Genomic DNA, 26,688 nt, shown 5'->3' on the forward strand with positions numbered 1-26,688 from the left:
AGAGCATGAATAGCCAGACTGGGCAATGCATATCGCACTACGTGGGCATGTGATGAGTGGAAGGAGCCTAAACTGCATGTCTTGAATATCCAACTGCTATTATTTTCCCTTCGCGCCACTGGCTGATAACAGACCTGCAGTACCTTCATTGAACAGAGGAGGCGGGGTGCAGTACTGTCAGTGAACATGTGTGTTTTCAGCAGCAGGTACAATATTGTAAGTGACTGAAGGAGAAAAGACAGGCTGTCTGAGCTCTCTTTAAACAAGCATTTGTAATTCAATAGGTCACGCATTTGCGAGGGTTTAAGCTATTGGCATTGTAAATGACTATGCCTTTTAATAAATCTGTTTTGATAATTAACACATAAATAAAAGCCATGTATATTTACAGTGTCAATAGCTGAAACTCTTGTAAGTGCGAGAACTATTTCATTTTAAAGAGGCTGCCGCCATTGCCCCTGGTTGTTTGGAAAGTGAAAGCGCTCATGGTGCGCTTAATGTTGCAGGAAAGCATGTCGTGCCTTCAGTAGGAGAAACAAAATAAATAAAATAGTGCTTACAGACTAAATAAGACATACGGTGTAACTCTGAGAAGTTAGCCTGGCATATGATGTCCACTATTCTAGTGGGCACCTTGCACCAGTCTAAACGACCCTTATTGATGGTGGTTGTAAAGTCAACCTTATAGACAAGCTATCCTAGTGGTAGCATGGTCCAGCAGTCTTAGGCTAAAACTTCAGAGAGCATGTGAAGCAAGCTGTTTTACCAATTATAATCCCTTGAATACCAAATGAAAGGACACCACACAAGGTATATATCAAATATATATGTATTTATTTCTAACACAACCCCTCTGAACTCTTTATGAGGTCAGAGATCGAAATACATCACAAGTTACTCATTAAGCATACTATAAGTTGCACAAATACAGTTTTGCCCAAGGGGCCTCAAAAACCATATACTAAGTAAGTGGTATAATAGCCACTTCAGGAATAGTGAATAGGCCTATGGCCTAGGGAATCGCTGGGGCTACACTACAGAACCAAAGATTAGGAAGTAGGAGACCCACGGGAGACGCGTGCAGTGTGGGAACACAGTCGCGAGTTACCATTGACTTATAATGGAGAACGAAGAAGTTACAAAGTTACTGTTTTAGGGCACTTCCGGATGGACTACGACAAAACCCCTTTAAACTAGGACGCTTGGATAGTCAATACCCATGGGAGCACAGGAGTACTTGAGTTACCTCACCCAGGGAAGCCGGGTGCATAGGTGTCTTTTCGTGTCGGGTTTCGTTGATGCTTTCAATGGAGACCTGCAAAAGAAGTGCTGCAGGTGGCCGAAGGAAGAGTGTCCGGGTGGATCCAAGGGTAGATCGAAGAACTGAAGAAACTGAAAGCAGAGGGGACAGAGTCTGGGTCACTAGCCAGTGACCATGAAGGAAACAGGAAGGAACCAGGCGATGGCGTGATGCAATCAGGTGAAGAGGTGAAGCTTGTCTCTACGGGCCACGAGGACCAGGAGGTGTCGACTATAACCAGGAGCTGGATTCGAGCTATCCCACAAAGGATCTAGTTGACTGCTGTGTTGGTATCCAGATTGGACCCAACAAGCCTTGGCAAACGCAATCCGTGCAGGAAGTTAAGATTGGCTCCAGGTCAGACCAGCAAGGCCTGGGGTGTTTCTCCTTTGTAGGGAAGCTGGAGCAAGCCCTGAGCAACCAGACAAGCAGTGTAAATTCAAAGGTTCATCTTCGGAGGGCTCACTAGCCAATGGCCTAGCAACCGGGAAGACGCGTTGAGCTGAAATGCAGGAGCAGGTCCCACGCTGGGAAGAGGTGTGGCGCCGCGGCCAGGGCGACTGACGCTGGAATCTGGGGACCACGGTTAGATCCCCGGCTCCGGCGGTAGGTTAGCCCAGCACCATGTGACTCTGGGCAATAGCTCACTTAATCTTCCCGACGGCCCCCAGCGCCTAGAGACCCTTACGGGTGATTGTGCGCTTTACAAATGTGGACTTTACGCAGAACTCGTGGAGTGTGGAGGGCTAAGCTTTGGTGCAAATGGCCCTCGGGTCTAGGGCTTCTCGTACCCCAAAGCACAACTGTAAGGGTGCCTTGATAGTTGCACAATTAGCAAGATGCAGGATGTCCAGGGTGTCTGGTCCCACGTCTCTCGTGTCGGCCACAGGTCTCAGCTTTGCTGTGGATGTGGGTCGGAGTCAGAGAAGTCTGAAAGTCTAGTTTCTGAGTTGTTGAGTGTTCAGGATCTGTCAGAAGTGTCGACAAAGCAGACTGGCAAGTTACTGGTGGTGCCTGTTTGCACAGGGTGGTCACTCCTTGACCACAAGGGAGATGTCTTCAGTCTTCTAGTCAGTATAGAATGTTGAAGGACCAAGAGTTTCATTTCAGAGTTTCGTACCAGGATAATCTAATGTCTCTAGACACAGTTCCTATCTTTATACGGATTTTAGGGGCTCGATTACCTGCTAGGTCCCTCCTATGGGTGGACCCTGAGAAGGGGGTGGTTACACCCCTTTCCCTTTGTCCAGTTTTGCGCCAGAGCGGGGCTGGAGTGCCCAAGCAACTGGCTTGAACCGGGCTATGCATGGATCACCTTGTGTGCCCCAGGCAGTGTCTGAAAAAGCATCTTTCCATTCAACCCACCCTGCCCCAATACACCACAAGCTGTCCCTCGACAGGAAACCTATTGTCCAGGCCTCCCTTGCTGGAGTTTCCCTCAGCTGCAGGATGTCAGACTCGTGTCTGTGGCAGCAGCATCCATTTTGTGATGCTGAGGCTCTGTTTAACTTTAACCGGGTAAAGCAGTAACATACATGTATTTTCCCTTTAGTAGGGTGGAATGCTACCACCGCCGCCAGAATTGGCGGGGGGGGGTAGTATTCCAAAGTGTTTGACACCTTACACGACATGTTTTGACAAAGCCAAACCAAAGTTAGCATTAACCGCGAGGATTATAATGCATTTAAGAGTATATGGTATGGCTATATCATAGAACAGCTATAAGGACATGGTTCTGAAAGCTGCAGAGGGGCTCAGCTCATGCTAGGGCACCCTCTCACATAAAACCAAGCACTCTGCCTCCAGGATTGTTAAGGCCTGCAATAGGAGTAACTTATAGGTTACTATGTGTCTATATATAAGGTAGATATAGGTATACTATATCTAAGTAAGGGGTGATTACACCACCTTACCCAATCTGAGTGATCAGCCTGTGGTGTCAGTTTGGATGGCCAGCCAGGGGTGGCATACTACATGCTGCAGCCCCTGGTAGGCCTTGGATGCACCTATGCCCTGTGTACCTATGGTACTCTATACAGGGGCTCACAGAGGTGACCCAATATCTAATTTGGTGTGTACCTAAAGTACATGGAGCCAATTTTAGAGAGAGAGCAGATAGACTGGTGCCCTAAATAGCAGGATCCCAGGCCAACTAAGTAAAAAAACAGCTAAACACTAGGCAAAAAGTTGGGGTAACCATATAGTCAGATATCCACCTTCCTACAGTAACAACAGAAGTAAAAAGGCCGGTCCTCATGGGAGGTTACAAATGAAGACAAGGCAATACTAAGGATTGACAAACAAGCCTATCAACGAATCAGATCCAGCATTTACAAAGGACAATGACACAAGCCAATGAAAAAATGGGTGGAGAGTGAGTGGAGCTTCAACTACATACTCAAGTACAGCATGCCTTGCAGAGCATGGCATACGCTGCCCAGGCGCGACCTAACAAGTAGAACACAACAACTAAGAGCTGCAATGCAGTGTTCTTTGTGTATCAACATTTGGGGGATAAAGGAGCAGACTTTTCTGCCCCATGACCCCACTTTATATTCTTTGAATGTAACTTTTGTGCAGAGGTAGAAGTGCACTAAATAAACCTATGGAAACAGTGAACTTGAGTGCAGTGGAGGTGGGGTCAGTGAGTTTGGGGCGGGACCAAAGATGTGGCTTAAAGAACAAAATAGTCTGCATTGTTTGTGGGTATGGATGATTGGCAGATAGAAATATGCATCCTGAAGGTTCAGTGACGCCAGACAATTGCCTGCATCCAGGCCAGTGGAACTTGACTCAGGAATGGCATCTTTACCTTACCATGCTCAATGAAAAGGTTCCCAAGTCTGTGTTTCCATTTTTCAGGGGCTTTCTGTCTGCTGCGCTCTTGCTCTCTGGGTACTGGCCTCCCAAAAAGCCACTCCAGTCTTGTACTGCAGTCCCCTCCAATGCAGGCAGTTGGCAACACAACAAATAGAGAGTCCAGCCAGCCATGTATCGCCAACGTACTCTTCTAACCTCAGGCAACTATAAGCATGTTGTTTTTCTATTTCAAATAGCATTAAGCCTCTTCCTACAGCCGGTTGCACCTCAAGGCAGGGCACTGTACGGCCATGTACCAGAAAAAACTTTCAGTTTCACCAGCTAGTGTTTTGGTTAAACTAAGACTACCCGATTTTTGTTCTTGACAGCCTCTTTTCGAACAGGGTTCGTAGCTTCCCCGTGTTGAAGGATGTGAAATATTGGTGCAGGATCACACAGTTTGTGTGTTCCCCAGTGTACAACTGACTCCCACTCTTCCCAGATGTAGTGACCTGGGGCCAGGGACACTAGGACCCTGCACTCGGACCTAGGGGAGGGGACAGAGACTGGACACCACTTCCGGTCAGGGAGTAGGGCGGGAAACTTTACTGGACGCAGGCAGAGGGAACAGATGTGCATGTAGGCACGGAGATACCAAGCCAATAAAGAACAAACTTATCACCTACCAGTCTCAGTGTGGGTCATTCAAAGAACATGACAACTGGCGACGAGGTTGGGATCCGGAGCCACCAAAAGAAACTACCTCGCTACCACGTCCACGCAGAGCCAGGAGCCCACCCTGGTCCGCCGATCAACGAGATGACATCGAGAGTACATCCGACCACAGAAGAAGACGAAACCAGGAGCCGCCGGGCCCCAAAGAAGACAGGATGCAAAATCGGGAGCCCACCCCGATCGCAAAGGAAACGTTCCATGTGCAGCATCTACTGCGACATCGGTAGCCCACCCCGGGCCGCATCAAGGAGAGTGAGGTGAGGGAAGCGCAAAAACAAGTGCCCGATCGTGGAAAAGCCGCCAGCTGACTAAACAAGTCTTACGAGAGCCTGAGCGTCCTGCGTTGAGATTTCACCCGAAATCTCATGAGAGCTCGTAGCCATCTTGAAGTCAGGCAGGATAGCCAAGGAAGAGCTGAGGAAGGCCCGGCGGCCATTTTAAAGTCAGGCAATGAAATAGATAGCAAATCTCACCCACAAAAGTACCGGCGACCATCTTAGAGTCGGGTGGGACAGTGAATGAGAGGCTGGAGAGGGCCAGGCAGTCATTTTGAAGTCAGGCATTAAAAAAAAGCCATAGGAAAAGGAGAAAACAAAGAACTAAAGGAAAATTGCAACACAAAAAGGAAAGAAGGAACACAGCATAACAAAAAGAAGATGGAAAGACAAATGAAAGAGGGAAGATGGCCAACAAAAGTGACAAGACCAGAGCACAGGCAATATTTCGCAGACCACTACCATTCAGCCACAGACAGGCATCAGGTGGGAACGCTGGATTCGGCAATTCAAACGCTACATGCACGCCACAGACATCGCAGAGGCAAAACACGTCGACCTCTTTTTAAATTTTGTAGGAAATGAAGTAGAGGACCTGCTCACAACATTCCCCAGCGACAAAACAGCGACGTACAAGGGACTGATACAGTGCCTCACAGAGAAGTTTGACCCACAAAGAAACATCGACTTTGAGAGGTACACATTTAACACCGATTGTCAACAAGCAGTGGAGTCCCTGGACGATTTTGCAACAAGACTGCGAAAGCTAGTAACATATTGCGAGTTTGACAAGTTCGACAATGAACAAGCGATACGACTGCGCATCATTGAAAGTTGCCAGTCCGTGGAGTTCTACAACATATTTAAAAGGAACCAACAATGCTGGAGAAGATACTAACAATGGCCCGAGAGGAAGCAAGAACAACGACACATGCCAAATAGATGGAGCTCGGCAAAGATAGAAGGGCAGAACAAGCGAACCACGTAATGGAAAGCAACAAGAAAGAAGACAGCACACTGCCACGGCCAACGAAAAAACAGGAAAGAATGTGCTACTGGTGTGGCGTTGACTTCCCACACGCGGTGCATGCCCGGCAATGGGCCAGAAACGCAGGAAATGCAACAGGGAGAATCACTTTGCGAGTCCTTGCATAAGTAGACAGTTCAGAAGTGAGCAAGGAAAACCGGCAAGACCACGAGCCGTAACGAGCAGGTATGCCAGGCACATGGAGACGGCAAATCGCAGCTCCTCAGATGAATCCGAAGGAACAGTTGCATCAGAAAAAGCAGAACAACTGTATCTGATGTCAGATGCACCGACAGAAGAACGAAGGCCAGAGCACATTCCAGAGCATCAGATCAAACAAAACAGCAACAGTGGACATTGAAGTAGGAGACCACAGCACACATTTGGAGCTTGATAGTGGGGCCATGTGCAACATCATGTGTATGTCGGAGTACGAGAAATGAAGATAAGATAGCCACTATCACCATCTACCGTTGATGTTTTCACCTGGGGCTCGAAGAAGCCGGTGGAAAACATGGGGAAGTTCATAGAAACACTGACGTACAAGCACTGGTCATGCAGAGAAGAGATACGTGTGCTAAAGGGAGACATCCCAGCACCATGCCTACTGAGCAATGTCACGGCGCAGGTAATGGGCCTCCTGGCCATGGCATACCACATGTCAGAGAAACGTGACATTCTACAAGAACATCCAGCCATACTACAAGACCTAGGAAAAATAAAAGGGAAACAAATAACATTGCACATCAATGAGGCAGTCAAACCTGTGGCGCAGCATCATCGATGAGTGCCCATACATCTCCAACCTCAGGCTGAAGAGGAAATACAGTGTCTCTTAGCACAAGACATCATTGAGCCTGTGGAAGGACCAACTCCCTCGGTGTCTCCAATAGTGGCGGTTCCGAAAAAGAACACCTCAAAGATTGCATATGTGTGGACATGAAGATACCAAACACAGCCTTTGAGAGAGAATGTCACCCTGGGCCATATGATATGATAAGCTATCACACTGGTGCATGTCAATTCACGAAGCTGAACCTGTGCAAAGAGTACCATCAACTGGAGCTCGACGAGCAATCGAGGTACATTACCACGTTCTCCACGCAACATGGGCCTGTTCCGCTACGAGCGTCTGAGTTTCAGCATATCATCCGCTGCGGAGATATTTCAGGAAACTATGAGACAAATGATAAGGCCGGTGAAAAACAGTTTAAACTACAGCGACAACATCCTGGTATTTGATTGGTCCGATGAAGTGCATGACAGTGCCCTACGTGAAGTATGCCTTCAGCTGGAGCAAGCAGGACTAACATTGAACGCTGACAAATGTGAACTGGGAAGAAGTGAACTGGCATTCTTTGGGCACATCTTCTCCAAGAAAGGAATGAGGCCGGAAACCAGCAAGGTAGAGACCTCGTAAAAGGCAAATCCTCCAATAGATGTTTCCGAAGTGAGGACGTTTCTTGGTCTTTTACATCTAATGTGCCCGCTACACAAAGGACTTCGTTACGGTAAGCACACCACTGCGGGACCTAACAAAGCAGGGTCAGAAGTTCATCTGGTCACAAGAGTGCAGCTGAGCATTTGAAGCCATCAGACAGGCAATGATGGCCGTAGATCACCTTGCCTATTTCGATCCGTTGCTATGCACTGAGCTGACCGTAGACGCCAGCCCGGTCGTACTAGGGGCAATCCTAGCACGACACCTGCCAGGTAGAGTCTCACCAAGAAAAATTGTTGCGTACACAAGCTAAAGTCTTACTGACGTTGAAAGAGCATACTCCCAACCTGAAAAGGATGGTTTAGCGGTGGTATGGGCATGCGAGCACTATCACATGTTCATTTATGGCAAACCATTCACCATCGTAACTGACCATCAGGCCCTGGTAACAATGTATGGCAGTCCAAATGCAAAGATGCCACCTCACAATGAGCGCTGGGGCATAAGACTGATGGACTACGATTTCAAGATAGTGCACAAGTCGGGCAAAGAACACAAAACGGCCGACTACATGTCTCTGCACCACTTACCACAGGCACCATAGAAGACCTCAATGGCCTCAGTGACCTGCTCGCAGGGCACTCCAGCGCCGCACGGTCACCAGCTGTGCCGGTGACCTCTCCCTTCGCTGCTGCTCAGCCTCGCTCAGACCTCCGCCCAGCTGACCCGCCTCCCCCTGCGGCGTGCTCTGCTGCTAGGCAACGCTCGCACTCTGTGAGCGCTCTCCCCCTCTATCTCGGCTCCGCCGGATCAGGTAGCACCCTGCTGCCCGGTTTCTCTTTCAGCGCTATTGTCTAGTGTAGTTAAGTATCTGTGTATTGTGACTGCTGCTTTTTGCACGTTTCTCTTGTGCTTGTTCCCCCTGTGCCCTCCCCGCCCCGCTCCCCGCTTCCCGCCGCAGTTCTCGCGGCCACGCCCTCTTCCTTTCTGTGCCCTCCCCGCTCCCGCCTCCCAGCTGCCCCTCCCTCGCTCCGCCCCCTCCCACTCTCCACTTATGGCAGCGTGCTCGCGCAGTGGGCGCGCCGATTGTGCGCCGAAGGCGCGCCAAAGATAAGCCCGTCTGCGCCCGTCCGCGCCTGGACCACGCCCAGCGCCAGGACCCCTGGCCCCCGCAGACCCCAGCCCACCCGCCGGACGTACGACGCCGCCACCCTCAACGCACTCAACGCCGGACGACTCCCAGGATGCTACCGAGCCACCCCGAGACGCACCCACGGACCCTTCAGCTGCAACGTCTGCAATTTCACCTGCATCCGGACCATCAATTCTCCTGCACCAACCATGACCAAGACGAGCAACAGCAGCAGCCACCTGAAATGCATCCTGCTCAATACCCGCTCCGTCCACAGACACGCCGTCGAGCTCTGGAACCTGCTCGACACAACTTCACCAGACGTCGCCTTCCTCACGGAAACCTGGATGAACGCCTCTTCAGCACCCGACATCGCCATCGCCATCCCAGACGGCTACAAGATCATCCGTAGGGACCGTATCAACCAGACCGGAGGAGGCATCGCCATCATCCACAAGAACACGATCCGCATCACGACCGACAACGACGACTCCCTCGCACCCACCGAACACCTGCACTTCCAGGTCCACATCAACCCAAGACCACCCTCAGAGGCACCCTCATCTACAGACCCCCGGGACCACGCACACAATTCAGCGAGGACATCGCCGACTTCATCAGCCCACACGCCCTCCTCTCCGCTGACTACATCCTCCTCGGGGACCTCAACTTCCACCTGGAGAACAACAACGACCGCAACACCACCACCCTGCTGGACAACCTCGCTAACCTCGGACTCAAGCAACTGGTGACCACCCCCACTCACTACGCCGGACACACACTCGACCCCGTCTTCTCATCCAGCAAGGACATCACCTTCAGCCACGCCACCGGACTACACTGGACGGACCACAGCTGCGTCCACTTCAGCTTCAAAAGGACCACGATTCACCACCAACAACAACAGGTCCCACGCAGAAGCTGGAACAAGATCACAGTCGGCCAGCTCACGTCTTCCCTGAGCAAGAACCCACCCACCAGCGCAACGAACCCAAGCCAAGCGGCCACCAACCTCACCAAGTGGATCAGCAACTGCGCAGACGACCTCGCCCCCCTGAGGACCCCGCCCAGCAGACCCGGCAGCAAGAAAGCCCCATGGTTCACCGACGAACTCAAGAGCTCCAAGAAGAACTGCCGAGACCTCGAGAGAACCTGGCGCAGAGACCCAACACCGGACAACATGACTGCCCTCAAGCTCGCCACCCGAAAACACCACCAACTCATCCATGCCACCAAGAACTACAAACTACAACGCACACAACAGCAAGGAACTCTTCAACATCGTTAAAGAGCTCTCCAACCCCAACGCCGGAAACAACGACATCACCCCTTCGCAAGACCTCTGCAACTCCCTCGCACCTACTTCCACAACAAGATCGCGGACATACACAACAGCTTCAGCACTCAACCAACGCATGCCATAACCGAACCACCGCCCCCCACCACCACCCTCCGCGCCTGGACCCCGATCAGTACCGAAGACACCGTCCGCACGATGAACTCCATCCACTCCGGATCTCCGACCGACCCCTGCCCCCACCACGGCTTCAACAAGGCCGATGCTGTCATCGCACCCCACCTGCGGGACATCATCAACACCTCCTTCGACACCGCTACCTTCCCGGAGAGCTGGAAGCACGCCGAACTCAGCGCTCTTCTCAAGAAGCCATCAGCCGACCCCACCGACCTCAAGAACTACCGCCCCATCTCGCTGCTCCTGTTCCCTGCAAAAGTCATCGAGAAGACCGTCAACAAGCAGCTGGCCGCCTTCCTCGAGACGAACGGATCCCTCGACCTCTCGCAGTCCGACTTCCGGACCAACCACATCACCGAGACCACCCTGATCGCAGCCACCGATGACATCCGAGCACTGCTCGACAACGGAGAAACAGCGGCCCTCATCCTCCTGGACCTATCCGCGGCATTCGACACTGTCTGCCACCGTACACTAGTACAGCGTCTCAGCAACGTTGGAATCCAGGAGAAGGCACTGGAGTGGATCACCTCCTTCCTCGCCGGAAGGACACAGAGAGTCCGCCTCCCACCGTTCAGATCTGAAGCCACCAAAGTCATCTGCGGCGTTCCCCAAGGCTCCTCGCTCAGCCCTACCCTCTTCAACGTCTACATGAGCCCCCTCGCAGCCATCGCACGCCAGCACAACCTCAACATCATCTCCTACGCCGATGACACCCAGCTGATCCTCTCCCTCACCAACGACCCCGCCACCGCCAGAGCCAACCTTCACGAAGGGATGAAAGAGGTAGCCGAATGGATGAAGAACAGCCGCCTGAAACTGAACTCGGACAAGACGGAAGTCCTCATCTTGGGATCCTCACCCTCCGCCTGGGACGACTCTTGGTGGCCCCCCGCCCTGGGCAGCGCACCCAAACCAACAGACCACGCACGCAACCTGGGATTCATCCTGGACTCCTCCCTCTCCATGAGCAGACAAATCAACGCCGTCTCCTCGTCGTGCTTCAACATCCTGCGCATGCTACGTAAGATCTTCCGGTGGATCCCCACCGAGACCAGGAAGACGGTCACCCAGGCCCTCGTCACCAGCCGCCTGGACTACGGCAACTCCCTCTACGCCGGAACCACCGCCAAACTCCAGAAGAGACTCCAGCGGATCCAGAACGCCTCAGCACGACTCATCCTGGACATCCCCCGTCGCAGCCACATCTCCGGACACCTGAGAGACCTGCACTGGCTCCCGGTCAACAAGAGAATCACCTTCCGTCTCCTCACCCAAGCACACAAAGCCCTACACAACCAAGGCCCAGGGTACCTCAACAGTCGCCTCAACTTCTACGCTCCAAAACGCCAGCTCCGATCGACCGGCCACGCCATCGCTGCCGTCCCCCGCATCCGAAGAGCCACCACAGGGGGACGGTCCTTCTCCTACCTCGCCGCCAAGACATGGAACTCCCTCCCGACCCACCTCCGCCTGACCCAGGACCACCTCGCCTTCAGGAAGCAACTCAAGACCTGGCTGTTCGAGCAGTAGCTGACCCCCCTCCCCTAGCGCCTTGAGACCCTCTGGTGAGTAGTGCGCTATATAAATGCTTTGATTGATTGATTGAATGGCAGAAGAATATCTCAACTTTTTAGTAAGACCGAACATGCCGGCGCCAATAACACTGGATGAACTAGAGCAGGAGACAGCAAAGGATGACACAATGCAAGCGGCGAAAGCGACAACAAGACAGCAGAGATGGAGACACATCAACAACAACTGCGCAGTGGGAGACAGAATCAACAAGGAGGAAATTATAGCATTCAAAAAGATACATGACAAACTATCAGAGTCTGAAAATGGTATACTAATGCGAGGAACAAGGATAGTAATACCAAGAGGGCTACATCAACGGACTGTGGTAGACACCATCCTGAGCTGCCACATCTGTCAAAGAACAGGCCAACCAGCAAAGCCGGAACCATTACATATGTCAGAACTTCCAAAGGCATAATGGACAACGTTAGCAGCAGACTTCTATGGGCCGCTAGACACAGGCAACTATCTGCTTGTGATCATTGATGAATACTCAAGGTTTCCCATAGTACACCACATCTCCTCGACATCAGCATTTGTGACACTACCAATATTAGATGACATATTTGCAGCCTGGGGATCACCTAAAGCTTTCAGGGGAGGAGTTAAAAAAATTCATGACCTACCTAGGCATTCATCACAGGAAGATAACACCTCTGTGGCCACAAGCAAATGGCATGGTGGAGAGATGTATGGGCAACATGAAGAAGGCGGTCCAAAGAGCAAAGCTGGTGCAGATTTCCATAGGACAGATGCTCTGTCAAGTGCTACGGGACCATAGAAACAACCCCACAGCTCCACACAACGATGTCCAGCTGAATTAGTGCTGGAAAGGTCAAGCAGAACTAGGCTACCACAGCTAGAGGTGAAGAGGCCACTAGAACACAGTAGCATTGCTGTGAGGGACCAGGAGGCAAAGGAGAAGATGAAAGCATACGCGGATGCCAGGCGACATGCCACTCCAGTGCACCTCAAGCAAGGAGACCACGTGGTGGTGAGTCAGCGGCAACTGAAAAAGTCTGACAGTCCATTCTCAAAGGACCAACTAACAATAACAGAGGTCAAGGGGCCAATGATCTTGGCGGAGTCAGGCCTCTACCTAATAACAAAAACAGTTCTCACTTCAAAGGAGTGAAGACCATCGATGAAGACAGAGAGGACACTGCGGCGGAGAACATCAGCGCCTAGGAGAGAAAGAGGCAATAGAAAATAAAGGAAGATGCACAGACAAGAGTGAAGGACAAGAAGATGAGTCACAGGAAGGAAAAGAACGGACTTATATAAAAAGAGGGAGCAAAAGGACAAAAAGACTGATTGAAGAAATCTGGTGAAATGTTGATGAAGGCATGTCTCTCCATTCTTCCTATTTTCTCTCTTTCTCTATCTCTTCATCCTCTTCTTCTCGACACATACATGTGATCCATCACTCTCTCTCCTCACATTCTTTTCGTGACAAAGGGGGAGATGTAGTGACCTGGGGTCAGGGACTCTAGGACACTGCACTCAGACCTGGGGGAGGGGACAGCAACCGCACACCACTTCCAGTCAGGGAGTGGGGTGGGAAACTTTACTGGACAAAGGCAGAGGGAACAGATGAGCATGTGGGCATGGAGATACCAAGACAATAAAGAACAAATGTATCACCTACCAGTCTCGGTTTGGGTCATTCGAAGAACAGACAAGGTACTGATGGAGCGGTGATTTCTTCTGGTAATTTCTCAATGTAAAACCCTCATGCTACCTCTAATTTACCGCTGAAAAAGTGTTGGGCCCTTCACACAATGTATTACCTTCAGGAGACTTTAAATCATCATGAACAGTAAAAACTGCAATTATTATTCAAGCCAATAAAGAGAGTTGTTGAGTATTTTAAAGGGTTTTATTTTCTAGTCAAAAGTAATTTTTTCTCTGACCCTTTATTCATTAGTAAAATATCAATCAGGTTACAGAATTTGGAGAACAGGAAAAATAGCATTAATAAAGAACACATTACAGTCTGCATATAAGCATAACATGTAGGAAAGAAAATGTGGCGCAAAATTCTTAAAGAGTTTGTCAGAAAATAGTCTTGCAAGGCTAATCAATAATTAAATAGTTAGCAAAAATCTCCCATAAAGAGAAATAAATGCATAAGTCAAATAAATCTTTTCAGACCTAATTAATTATTCAAAGCATAAACTTAAAGTTTAGCATCTAATTATATCCTAATCAGCTGCACTCTCTGTCTGTCTGAGTCTAAAGAGCAAGCAACCCCTCCTTCACCAGACCTCAAAGGAATGTGGCCTGCAGTGCCAAAATATGACATGGAAGCAAGAAACCTCCCCCTGACTCTCCTCGGGCGCCCAAGGCTGCACCCATGACGATCTCGTACCTAACCCATAGAATGAAGCAAAGCCTAAGCCAAAATGAGCAAGAAGCCAGCTGAGCTAAGAAAAGCCAGCCCCTCCTCCGGAGAGGTCATTATTTATACTCTAATCCTTGGCAGACTACACAAAGATGTTTCATTTTCAGGAAAACTTGTACATGATTGGTCAGTCATGATGGCAAGAGTTCTCACTACCCTGACTCAAACCTGACTTTACCAGTTTTAAGAAAAGAAGCATACATGAATAACTACATTTATAAACATTTGCAACATTTACTAGGAGAAATGTTTCATTCAAATTTGTCCTTCCTTTTTTTTTTTAAACACCTTTATTTGTGTACTGAGGGCTATACACAGCTTGTAGCCTACAACCTCCAGGGCCGGCAACGTAAATATCCTAATGGACTTGCTTCTGAACAGCTCGATGTTACACAGCCAAAGTGGCGACAACCCTGTTGTCCGGCGGCGTACCATATCTTGAAACAAAATCATAATTCCGCATAACAGTTATCGCACTGAATTACCAAGCCGCCGGGCATCCTGGCATCGGATGTGCCTGTACAGTGTAGGTCATATCCTAGTATGTTGACAATAGCGGTGTGTTTGATTGTCTGAAATTGCCCTACTTGTGCACTGCACCCTAAGAACTACCCCTCCCCCCCAAAGAATGAAACCCCTGAACTCCCCCCCAACTAGCAAACTGGTTCCCTAGCGTACGTGTCAGTTACTTATCACACTTCGTGTGTCGCCTATCCATGTGTTACCTCGCAATGCAATTACCCACCTACGAGTGCCATGAATGTGTCTCCCCAGCCTAGCCTGCCTAATCTGGATATGCCACAAACCTCCCATGAGAGCTACGCCTCAGGTATCGCTTGCCTGTCGTGCCCTACGAAGTCCCTGGCCAGCCTTCTCCCATGATCGCCCAGGCACATACCTATAGAGTAGAGCGTAAGTGGATTTCAATCTATTTTACCACTATTGTTCCTCTGCCTGTCTGCCAGTCTGTGTGTCAGCAGTGTCCTCTCTTGCGCTCCTAAAGGTGTGATATAAACTCCAGAAGTTCTTCGGGCGACTTGTGGGAGGGAGTAGCTCGCTATAGTGTTCCGATTGCGTGCAGCAATATAGCATGTCCCGGGCCCACCTTCTCTTCGTCGGGAGCGGCCCTCTCATCCAGCACTGTGCCACTACTCGTCGAGCCATCAACATGCCTGTTAGACCTGACACCTTTTGGCGTGGTTCTTCCCCCATCTTTTCTCCTCTGACTCATGTGTTTTGATGCTGTGCTGGATTTCGTTTTTGCTGATTTAGATGTTTTGGACACTCTGCCACTGCTGATCAGTGTCAGAGTGTAAGTGCTCCTTCTGTAAATTGTGATATTGATTGAGTATACCTAATTGGCATATTTGTATCACCCCGAAGTCCCTAGTAGAGGGCACTGTGTGTGCCAGGGCTGGTGATGACAAATGCTACTAGTGGGCCTGCAGCGCAGATTGCGCCACCCACATGAGTAGCTTTTAAAATGGTGACTCAGGCCTGCCAGCGCAGGGCCTGTGTGCAGTCAGTGACTGCCATGTCAGCCTGGCCAGTGTCCCCACTGGCTAGGCCCAATCCTTCCCTGTCTGTGCACATCAGTCACCCCTATGGAAGGCTCAAGGTACCCCCCTGGGCAGGGTGCAGTGTAGGGATAAGGTAGAGCATGTGCTAGTGCAGGTGCTATGCTCTGGTAGTGGGCTACAGCCATTTTGTGTGCTCACTGCTGTAAGGCTATCTTGCTCCATAGAGTAACATGGAGGGGGGCTGGGCCCATGTGATACCAGCCTATCTCCCCATAGGAACAAGATGGGACATAAGTGAAAGATATCCCTGGACTCAGAATTTAATGACACATCTTTTAGTGAAGGGTGTTTTTAAATCCTGGGTTGGAGAATAGCCCTTTTAGAAAGTGGCTGTTCTCTTGTCTAAACCTTTCTGTGTGCCTGGGTTTGTGGAATGTCTGCCTGGTCTGGATGTGACAGGAAGGGGCTGCAGAGCCCCAGAGGAGAGGGTCGGAGCCATCCCGGGGATGAAAGGGCACATCTGCCTGCTTGGGAGGAGGGAGGAAGGAATGCCAGATAAGTGCGGGGCTGTGCCTGCCTACCTCCCCCACATTAGCTCTCTCCTGGTGGTCAACTGACCCCACTGGCCCTGAAGCTGACAGGAAGAAGAAAGCCAGAGACACCTCAGTGCTCCGCAACCCCCAGAACTGGTTTAGACTGGACCCAGGGCCTCCATGCACAAAGAACTTCAAAGACATTGGGGGGTATAAGGAAAGGACCCCTGTCTGCAGAGAATTAGATTCTGAAATTCTGCAAGCAAGAAGGAACCCTCGCTGGAAGGAGGACAGCTAGAGAACTGAAGGAAGACTGCCTTGCTGTGTGCTCTAAGGGCTGACTTGTTCTGCTGTCCACCTGGAAGCTAAGGAGAAGAAAGGGACTTTGCTGTGTGCTGTGACCCTGCCTACTTGAAACTGCCAAGACTCTGCTGTGTGCTGTGTCTACATCTGAATCTCCAAGGGCCTGAGAAGAGCTGGCCTCCTGCTGGGAACCCAGGGCTAAAGGTTCCTAAAGCTATCCCAGGAAACAGCTGCAAAATCGTGCTGTTGGGACCCGGGACGCGTGGTGCTGGACTGCGGAGCGTGAGGAGGAGATCGGTGTGCTCATCGGCACATTAATCGTGAGGGTTGGAGGCTTGTGGAGCCTCCCCTCGTGAAATCTGCTCCCAGGTGGTGGCAAGGTCGAGAGGGGGGTCTAGTTCTGACCAGCGCCCTTTAAAACCCTTTGCCGCCAAATCACCGTCGCAGACCGGGGCCAGGATCACCCCTGGAAGTTGCTGTTCGTGACCAGGAGCGGCCGCGGTGAAGAACGAAGCTGCCGCGACCCCATTGGCTGAGGGAGCCGAGCCCCCTCACTAACGCCGCGACGGGATTGGCCCGCGCAGCGCAGCGTCATCAGCTGTGGTGTGCCGTGATTGGCTGAGCCTGCGGAGCGTCATCGGCGAGGCCGCGCTGCCATTGGTTGGCGGCCTCGCGCTCAGAGGGGCTCGACTGAGGGCCGCGACCGGATTGGCTGCCTCTGCTGAAGCTGCGGGAGGTGCCGAAGGATTGCCCAGAATCACCGCCGGGACCGGGGAAGAGCTCCGACCCCGCCGAGGGACCTGGAAGCGTCCCGCACCCCTGGCCCGCCGTCCCTCCATCAGGTGAGCTTCACCGCCTCCCCCGCCGCTCGTTGGATTGTCGAGAGCGGGCGGAAGAGGAAAGGGGACCGGCCGGGGCGGGGACGCGTGCAGTCTGCACGGTTGGTGCGCAGTGGTGCGCCTGTATCTCAGGAAGACGCGAGGCTGCCCCGGGGACGAGAAAGAGTCCCTGGGCCTCGCGAGGGAGTTGCAACAGCGCATGAAGCCCACGGATATAAGTACACGTGGGCCTTGTTTTCTTTGCGCATGCTGGGAGCATCACAGTATAAATCAGTGGCCATATTCTTTTAAGTGCTGATTTTGAGAGACTAGAGACTATTTTTATTTTTATGCTGAGAACTGCCTATTTACAAGACCTACTAAGAATTAAGTGCAACCTTGTTCTAAATGAAGTGTTTAACGTGCAACCTTTAAGTTAGAAGTGCTATCTGTTCTAAAGAAGTGATTATCATGCAACTGCTTCATTTACATGCTGAAACTAGATAAAGTTATATTTTATATATACTTACCTGTGTGGTCTCAGTTTGTGGTGGATTGGGAATTGCTGTTGTGTTAAGTGCAAATGTTATCCACATTGTCTCCGAGTTTAGCCTAGACTGCTCGCGCCATGCTACCTAGAGGGTGAGCAGGGGTTATCTCAGAGGGTTATTCCGTCGCCCTGACCGGAGCTAGGGGTCCCTACTTGGGCCAAGGTACTTACCTTTGCCAACCAGAGACTCCCGGTTCTAACATTGGTGGCTCGCGGTGCGGATTTTGAACTAATGATTGCACTTGACCTGCAGTGATTTCTTGTACATCACTAGTCTAGTTTAGCGGAACAGGTTGCGCAGGATTTTTTCTTTTTGGTGAAACCTTTTTAGTTGAAAAGGGGTAGGAGGTAACATGTCTCAGACCGCGCAAAGCATGAATGCAGAAGGGGAAGTGGAATTTGAAAGCCAGGAGTTGCTCACCTATAACAAGGAGCAACTGAGAAAATTCTGCAGACAGCTTGAATGCCCAGTAAGGGGCGGCGCAAATAAGGAAGAGCTACGGACAGCTCTGAGGGCCTGGTGGGAGGCCAAACATGGTGTCCCAGAAGCTACTATTGAAGAGGGTGGCGCACAGGAGATTGGGTTTTTGCCCAGTGAATTGCCAGTGGCGAAGCCAGCGTCTAGGGCCGGCAGCACCCACTCCAGTAGGATTATTTCTCCAGAGGAGTTGGAGGAGAATCAGAGAGCTAGGGCCCATGAGATTGAGCTTTTGAAGCTCAAAGCGGAAGCCGACGAGAAGAGACTGCGCCTAGAAGTTGAGAAAGAGGCGCAGGAGAGGGCGGCACAGGAGAGGAGGCATGCTCTCGCTTTGGAGGAAAAGAAGCTCCAATTGGCTCATGAGAGGAGCATGAAGGAATTGGATTTCAAATATAAAGAGAGGGGGTCCAGTTCTAATGGTGGCAGCGCACAACCAGTACAGGCGGGTAAGGTATACATACCAAAGGATCTGGTACAGAATTATCAGAGGGGTGAGGATATTTATGCGTGGTTCAGAGCGTATGAACTTGCCTTAAAGATGAATGAGGTGCCTGAGAAGAATTGGGGAGCAGGATTGTGGAAGCATTTTGAGGCCTCTGGGAGGGATGTTTTGGCACCCTTAGAAGCAAAGGATGCTTTGTCCTACTCCGCCATGAAGGAGGCTTTGTGCCTCAGGTATGGGCTCACTGCTGAACAGTACCGCCAGAAGTTTAGGAACTTCAAGAAGCTTGATTCAAGTACTTGGGTGGAGTGTGTGAGTATGTACACGCGTGCACTGGAAGGTTGGATGAAGGGCAGCAAAGTTACTGATTATGTGGGGTTGTGTCACTTGATTAGTAGGGAGCACTTAAGTAGTTTGTGTGTCCCAGAGCTGCGCCAGCATCTTTTGGATAGTAAGTTAACTGATCCCAGTGAGCTTGCTAAAGAGGCGGACCGGTGGACTAGCACCAGGGTCCACAAGGGGGTGGTAAGTACCCCCGCCAAAGGTGGACAGGGTCCCCAGCAGAAGAGTGGGGGGGACACGGGTAATCAAAAGGAGTCTTCTAAAGGGCCCCAAAGTAGTTCCCAAGAGAAGGTGTCTCAACCCCCCAAGTCTAAGAAGTCCTGGCCCCATAAGGGCCCGCAGGACAAGAAGACCCTCACTTGCTATGCATGTAGGGAGGTGGGGCACATTGCTCCAAACTGTCCAAAGAAGAAATCTGCACCCACTGGTGCTCCAGCTCCAGCTCCGGCGATAGCCAGTGTAGCTTTGGGAGGGGATTTGATTTCTAGTGGGGAGGAGGGGTTAGCATTGATGACCCTTGTCTCTCTAGGAGACCGAGAGATGGCCCAGGAAACCTTGCTGCCCCAAAACACTAAGAAATACGGGCAGAAGGTGACCATCAATGGACAGGTGGTGGAGGCTCTGAGAGACACAGGAGCCAGCGTGACATCTGTTAGGTGTCAGTGGGTGTCTGAAGAGCAAATTGTTCCCCAGGTACTCCGGCCTGTGGTGGCAGCTGACAGTTCAGTGCGCTACTGCAGGCTGGCGAAAGTTCCATTTGAATGGGGAGGAGTCTCCGGTATTTTGGAGATTGTAGTAAGTGATGCCTTGCCTGTAGATTGTCTATTAGGTAATGACCTGGAGAGCTCCCCATGGAAAGAGGTGGAGCACAGGACTCACTTGGAGATGTTGGGCTTGCCTGCGTGGATCTGTGTGTCCACCCGGGCAATGACAGCAAGAGAGGGCGGTCTAGCAGAACTGGAGCCTGGAACAATGGCCCAGGGACCTGCCAAGAGAGGAAGGGGTAGAGGGCGCGGGAAACCAGCCCCCACCGTTCCCACGGTCCAGGAGGAGGCAGACCCGGAAGGGGATGCCCTGGAACCTACGGGGGAGCAGGTGGCCGAACTAGGGGAATTACCTGAGCTGTCCCAGTGGCAGCAAGAGAGTGGTCCCTCCAGGGAGGAATTCTGCCAGGCTCAGAAGGAGTGCCCTTCTCTCATTGGTGTGCGGCAGCAGGCTGCTGACCAGGCCGCAGGCCTGGGGTCCAAGGAGCATTTGATCTATTGGGAGGATGACTTACTTTATAGTGAGCCTAAGTTCGCTGAGCCCGGCGCAGCCCGTGTGCTGGTGGTACCGGAGCGCTTCAGGAACTTCCTACTGGGTCTGGCTCATGACGTGCCTCTCGCAGGACATCTGGGGCAAGACAAGACCTATCACAGGCTTGTCACCCATTTCTACTGGCCCCAGATGAAGACGCACGTCTCTGCCTTTTGTAAGTCTTGTCAGACTTGTCAGGCCAGTGGCAAGAGTGGAGGGAAGCGCGTGGCACCCCTCCAACCCTTTCCCGTGGTGAGCACCCCTTTTGAGCGGGTGGGCATTGACATCGTGGGGCCCCTGGATCCCAAGACAGCCCTAGGCAACAGGTTTATCCTGGTCTTGGTGGACCATGCCACTCGGTACCCGGAGGCCCTTCCGCTCAGGTCAGTCACCGCACCAGTGGTGGGCCGTGCCCTGATGGGGATCTTTTCCCGGGTGGGATTTCCGAAGGAGGTCGTTTCGGACCGCGGGACAAACTTCATTTCTAAATATATGAAGTCCCTGTGGAGTGAGTGTGGGGTGACTTACAAATTCACCACTCCTTACCACCCTCAAGGAAATGGTTTGGTTGAGAGATTCAACCGCACATTGAAGGGCATGATTATGGGCCTGGAAGAGCCCATGAGGCGGAAATGGGATGTCTTGTTGCCATGCCTGTTGTTTGCCTACAGGGAGGTGCCTCAGAAATCATTAGGGTTCAGTCCCTTTGAGTTGCTGTATGGCCACCCTGTCAGAGGACCCCTGGCTCTGGTGAAGGAGGGGTGGGAGAAATCCCGTGGGAAAACCCCTCAGGATGTGTTCAGCTATGTGCTGGCCATCCGCAACCAGACCAAGCGCTTCAGGAAGCTCGCTCAAGAGAACCTGGAGGCTAGCCAGGAGGAAATGAAGAGGTGGTATGACCAGAACACTTCTCTGGTTGAGTTCCAACCTGGTCAGAAGGTGTGGGTGATGGCGCCAGTGGAGCCTTGTGCGCTCCGTGACAAGTGGTCTGGCCCATATGAGGTGGTGGAGCGCAAGAGCGAGGTTACCTATTTGGTTAACCTGAAGACTCCCAGGCAGCCCCTGAGAGTGCTACATGTGAACCGCCTCAAACCCCACTTTGAGAGGACTGAAGTGACTATGCTCATGGCTACAGATGTTGGAGGGGAGGAGGATAGTGATCCTCTCCCTGACCTCCTGGCAGTCAAGGAGCAAGATGGGTCAGTGGATGGTGTGGTCCTCTCCCCCACCCTGACCCCCGAACAGCAGGAGGACTGTCGCCAAGTGTTGGGTCAGTTCGCCCCACTGTTCTCCCTGACCCCAGGTGTCACCAAATGGTGCGTCCACGACGTGGACACTGGAGACAGCATGCCTGTGAAACAGAAGTTTTACAGGGTGGCTGACAAGGTCAGAGCTAGCATCAAGGAAGAAGTTTCCAAGATGTTGGCGCTTGGGGTTATTGAGCCCTCCAGCAGCCCCTGGGCTAGCCCAGTGGTCTTAGTGCCTAAGAAAGCTGCTACCCCCGGTGGCCCCCCAGAACTTCGGTTCTGTGTGGACTACCGTGGGCTCAATGCGGTCACGAAGACTGACGCACACCCCATCCCCAGAGCTGATGAGCTGGTGGATCGGTTGGGAGCTGCCCAGTACCTGAGTACTTTTGATTTGACTTCAGGGTACTGGCAGATTGCCTTAACTGACGGGGCAAAGGAGAGGTCGGCATTTTCAACGCCAGAAGGACACTTCCAGTTTCGTGTCATGCCCTTTGGGTTGAAAAATGCCCCCGCCACATTTCAGAGATTAGTCAACCAGGTACTGGCAGGGCTGGAGCAATTCAGCGCAGCCTACCTGGATGACATTGCGGTGTTCAGCTCCACTTGGGAGGAACACCTGCAACACTTCACTGAAGTGTTGAAGGCTCTGCAGAAGGCAGGCCTCACTATCAAGGCCAGTAAATGCCAGATAGGGCAGGGATCTGTGGTGTACTTGGGACACCAGGTGGGGAGCGGCAAGGTGGCGCCCCTACAGGCAAAAATTGATACCATTCTGGCTTGGGAACCCCCCAAGACCCAGACTGAGGTGAGAGCCTTTCTAGGTCTCACCGGGTATTACAGACGGTTTGTCAAAGGCTATGGCACCATTGTGGCCCCTTTGACAGAGCTGACATCTAGGAATCAGCCCAGGAAAGTGAATTGGACTGAGGCCTGTCAAACTGCTTTTGACACCCTCAAAACTGCCATGTGCACAGCACCGGTGCTTAAGGCACCTGACTTTTCCAGTGAGTTCATTGTGCAAACTGACGCTTCAGAACAAGGCGTGGGAGCAGTACTCTCACAGATCAATGATGAGGGAGGAGACCAACCTGTGGCTTTCATTAGCCGGAGGCTAATCCCCAGGGAACAAAAATGGAGTGCCATTGAAAGAGAAGCTTTCGCTGTGGTCTGGGCTCTGAAGAAGCTGAGGCCCTACCTGTTTGGGACTCACTTCCGTGTTCAGACCGACCACAGGCCCCTCAGATGGTTAATGCAGATGAGGGGTGAGAACCCAAAATTGTTGAGGTGGTCCATTTCCCTACAGGGGATGGACTTTACGGTGGAGCACCGCCCTGGTACAGAACACGCCAACGCTGACGGTCTGTCCAGATTCTTCCGCCTTAGTGATGAGGACTCCCAAGAGGTTGGGTAGTTCTCCCCACTTTCAGCTGGAGGGGACACGTGTTAGACCTGACACCTTTTGGCGTGGTTCTTCCCCCATCTTTTCTCCTCTGACTCATGTGTTTTGATGCTGTGCTGGATTTCGTTTTTGCTGATTTAGATGTTTTGGACACTCTGCCACTGCTGATCAGTGTCAGAGTGTAAGTGCTCCTTCTGTAAATTGTGATATTGATTGAGTATACCTAATTGGCATATTTGTATCACCCCGAAGTCCCTAGTAGAGGGCACTGTGTGTGCCAGGGCTGGTGATGACAAATGCTACTAGTGGGCCTGCAGCGCAGATTGCGCCACCCACATGAGTAGCTTTTAAAATGGTGACTCAGGCCTGCCAGCGCAGGGCCTGTGTGCAGTCAGTGACTGCCATGTCAGCCTGGCCAGTGTCCCCACTGGCTAGGCCCAATCCTTCCCTGTCTGTGCACATCAGTCACCCCTATGGAAGGCTCAAGGTACCCCCCTGGGCAGGGTGCAGTGTAGGGATAAGGTAGAGCATGTGCTAGTGCAGGTGCTATGCTCTGGTAGTGGGCTACAGCCATTTTGTGTGCTCACTGCTGTAAGGCTATCTTGCTCCATAGAGTAACATGGAGGGGGGCTGGGCCCATGTGATACCAGCCTATCTCCCCATAGGAACAAGATGGGACATAAGTGAAAGATATCCCTGGACTCAGAATTTAATGACACATCTTTTAGTGAAGGGTGTTTTTAAATCCTGGGTTGGAGAATAGCCCTTTTAGAAAGTGGCTGTTCTCTTGTCTAAACCTTTCTGTGTGCCTGGGTTTGTGGAATGTCTGCCTGGTCTGGATGTGACAGGAAGGGGCTGCAGAGCCCCAGAGGAGAGGGTCGGAGCCATCCCGGGGATGAAAGGGCACATCTGCCTGCTTGGGAGGAGGGAGGAAGGAATGCCAGATAAGTGCGGGGCTGTGCCTGCCTACCTCCCCCACATTAGCTCTCTCCTGGTGGTCAACTGACCCCACTGGCCCTGAAGCTGACAGGAAGAAGAAAGCCAGAGACACCTCAGTGCTCCGCAACCCCCAGAACTGGTTTAGACTGGACCCAGGGCCTCCATGCACAAAGAACTTCAAAGACATTGGGGGGTATAAGGAAAGGACCCCTGTCTGCAGAGAATTAGATTCTGAAATTCTGCAAGCAAGAAGGAACCCTCGCTGGAAGGAGGACAGCTAGAGAACTGAAGGAAGACTGCCTTGCTGTGTGCTCTAAGGGCTGACTTGTTCTGCTGTCCACCTGGAAGCTAAGGAGAAGAAAGGGACTTTGCTGTGTGCTGTGACCCTGCCTACTTGAAACTGCCAAGACTCTGCTGTGTGCTGTGTCTACATCTGAATCTCCAAGGGCCTGAGAAGAGCTGGCCTCCTGCTGGGAACCCAGGGCTAAAGGTTCCTAAAGCTATCCCAGGAAACAGCTGCAAAATCGTGCTGTTGGGACCCGGGACGCGTGGTGCTGGACTGCGGAGCGTGAGGAGGAGATCAGTGTGCTCATCGGCACATTAATCGTGAGGGTTGGAGGCTTGTGGAGCCTCCCCTCGTGAAATCTGCTCCCAGGTGGTGGCAAGGTTGAGAGGGGGGTCTAGTTCTGACCAGCGCCCTTTAAAACCCTTTGCCGCCAAATCACCGTCGCAGACCGGGGCCAGGATCACCCCTGGAAGTTGCTGTTCGTGACCAGGAGCGGCCGCGGTGAAGAACGAAGCTGCCGCGACCCCATTGGCTGAGGGAGCCGAGCCCTCTCACTAACGCCGCGACGGGATTGGCCCGCGCAGCGCAGCGTCATCAGCTGTGGTGTGCCGTGATTGGCTGAGCCTGCGGAGCGTCATCGGCGAGGCCGCGCTGCCATTGGTTGGCGGCCTCGCGCTCAGAGGGGCTCGACTGAGGGCCGCGACCGGATTGGCTGCCTCCGCTGAAGCTGCGGGAGGTGCCGAAGGATTGCCCAGAATCACCGCCGGGACCGGGGAAGAGCTCCGACCCCGCCGAGGGACCTGGAAGCGTCCCGCACCCCTGGCCCGCCGTCCCTCCATCAGGTGAGCTTCACCGCCTCCCCCGCCGCTCGTTGGATTGTCGAGAGCGGGCGGAAGAGGAAAGGGGACCGGCCGGGGCGGGGACGCGTGCAGTCTGCACGGTTGGTGCGCAGTGGTGCGCCTGTATCTCAGGAAGACGCGAGGCTGCCCCGGGGACGAGAAAGAGTCCCTGGGCCTCGCGAGGGAGTTGCAACAGCGCATGAAGCCCACGGATATAAGTACACGTGGGCCTTGTTTTTTTTGCGCATGCTGGGAGCATCACAGTATAAATCAGTGGCCATATTCTTTTAAGTGCTGATTTTGAGAGACTAGAGACTATTTTTATTTTTATGCTGAGAACTGCCTATTTACAAGACCTACTAAGAATTAAGTGCAACCTTGTTCTAAATGAAGTGTTTAACGTGCAACCTTTAAGTTAGAAGTGCTATCTGTTCTAAAGAAGTGATTATCATGCAACTGCTTCATTTACATGCTGAAACTAGATAAAGTTATATTTCATATATACTTACCTGTGTGGTCTCAGTTTGTGGTGGATTGGGAATTGCTGTTGTGTTAAGTGCAAATGTTATCCACATTGTCTCCGAGTTTAGCCTAGACTGCTCGCGCCATGCTACCTAGAGGTTGAGCAGGGGTTATCTCAGAGGGTTATTCCGTCGCCCTGACCGGAGCTAGGGGTCCCTACTTGGGCCAAGGTACTTACCTTTGCCAACCAGAGACTCCCGGTTCTAACAATGCCCATATCTGTCATTCGTCTTACCGCCACAGGCAACCCCCTGGAGTGGCCAAGCAGCGCCAGGGCTGGGTCCGCGGGTAGTTCAATATCTAGTATCTCTCCCAACTCCGCTATCACCGCCTCCCAAAATGTACGTATTCTGTGACATCCCCACGCCAAATGTAAGAAGTCGGCGTTGGGTGTATGGCATCTCTCTCACTCGGAAGATTGCCTGAGCCCATAGCGGTATAGTCGTTCCGGAGTGTAATACACTCTTTGCAAAAATGTAATGTGGATCAACCAGTGTCGTCCATTTAAGGACAGCCTCTTGGTGCTAGTGCAGCAGTACTTCCACATGGTGTCATCAATAGTGATCTGTAAATCCCTCTGCCAAGCAAGCCTGGCCTTCGAGGGTTCCTGAGCTCTGTGTGATGCAATAGCTTTGTATAAATGAGCTATCATTTTCCGTGATTGTGCCGTTTTAATGACATGGGAAAGTTCCGGTAACTCCGGGGGTTCTTCCAGATCTGGACCTAAAACGTCCTTCAATGCACTACGGACTCTGTGAAACTGAAACCGCTGTAGTAGTGTAGTACCCTCCGATGCCTGGGCCACATTTTCCCAAGTTCTCGCCTTGCCGTCTTCGAATAGCTCGCCAGCCGTCTCAATTCCCAGCGCATGCATCGCCTGTACTACGCCCTTCTCCTCGATAGGCGGCAACCAAAGTGCCCATTCTACTGCCATTAAAGGGGAGTACATCAAGGTTCCTTCTCTGGCCCTTAGTAACGTGTACCACGTGTGTTTCGTGGCCGTGAT

The sequence above is a fragment of the Lissotriton helveticus genome, chromosome 3_1 (genome assembly GCF_964261635.1).
Source record: "Lissotriton helveticus chromosome 3_1, aLisHel1.1, whole genome shotgun sequence".
In the NCBI taxonomy this organism is placed as follows: Eukaryota; Metazoa; Chordata; class Amphibia; order Caudata; family Salamandridae; genus Lissotriton; species Lissotriton helveticus.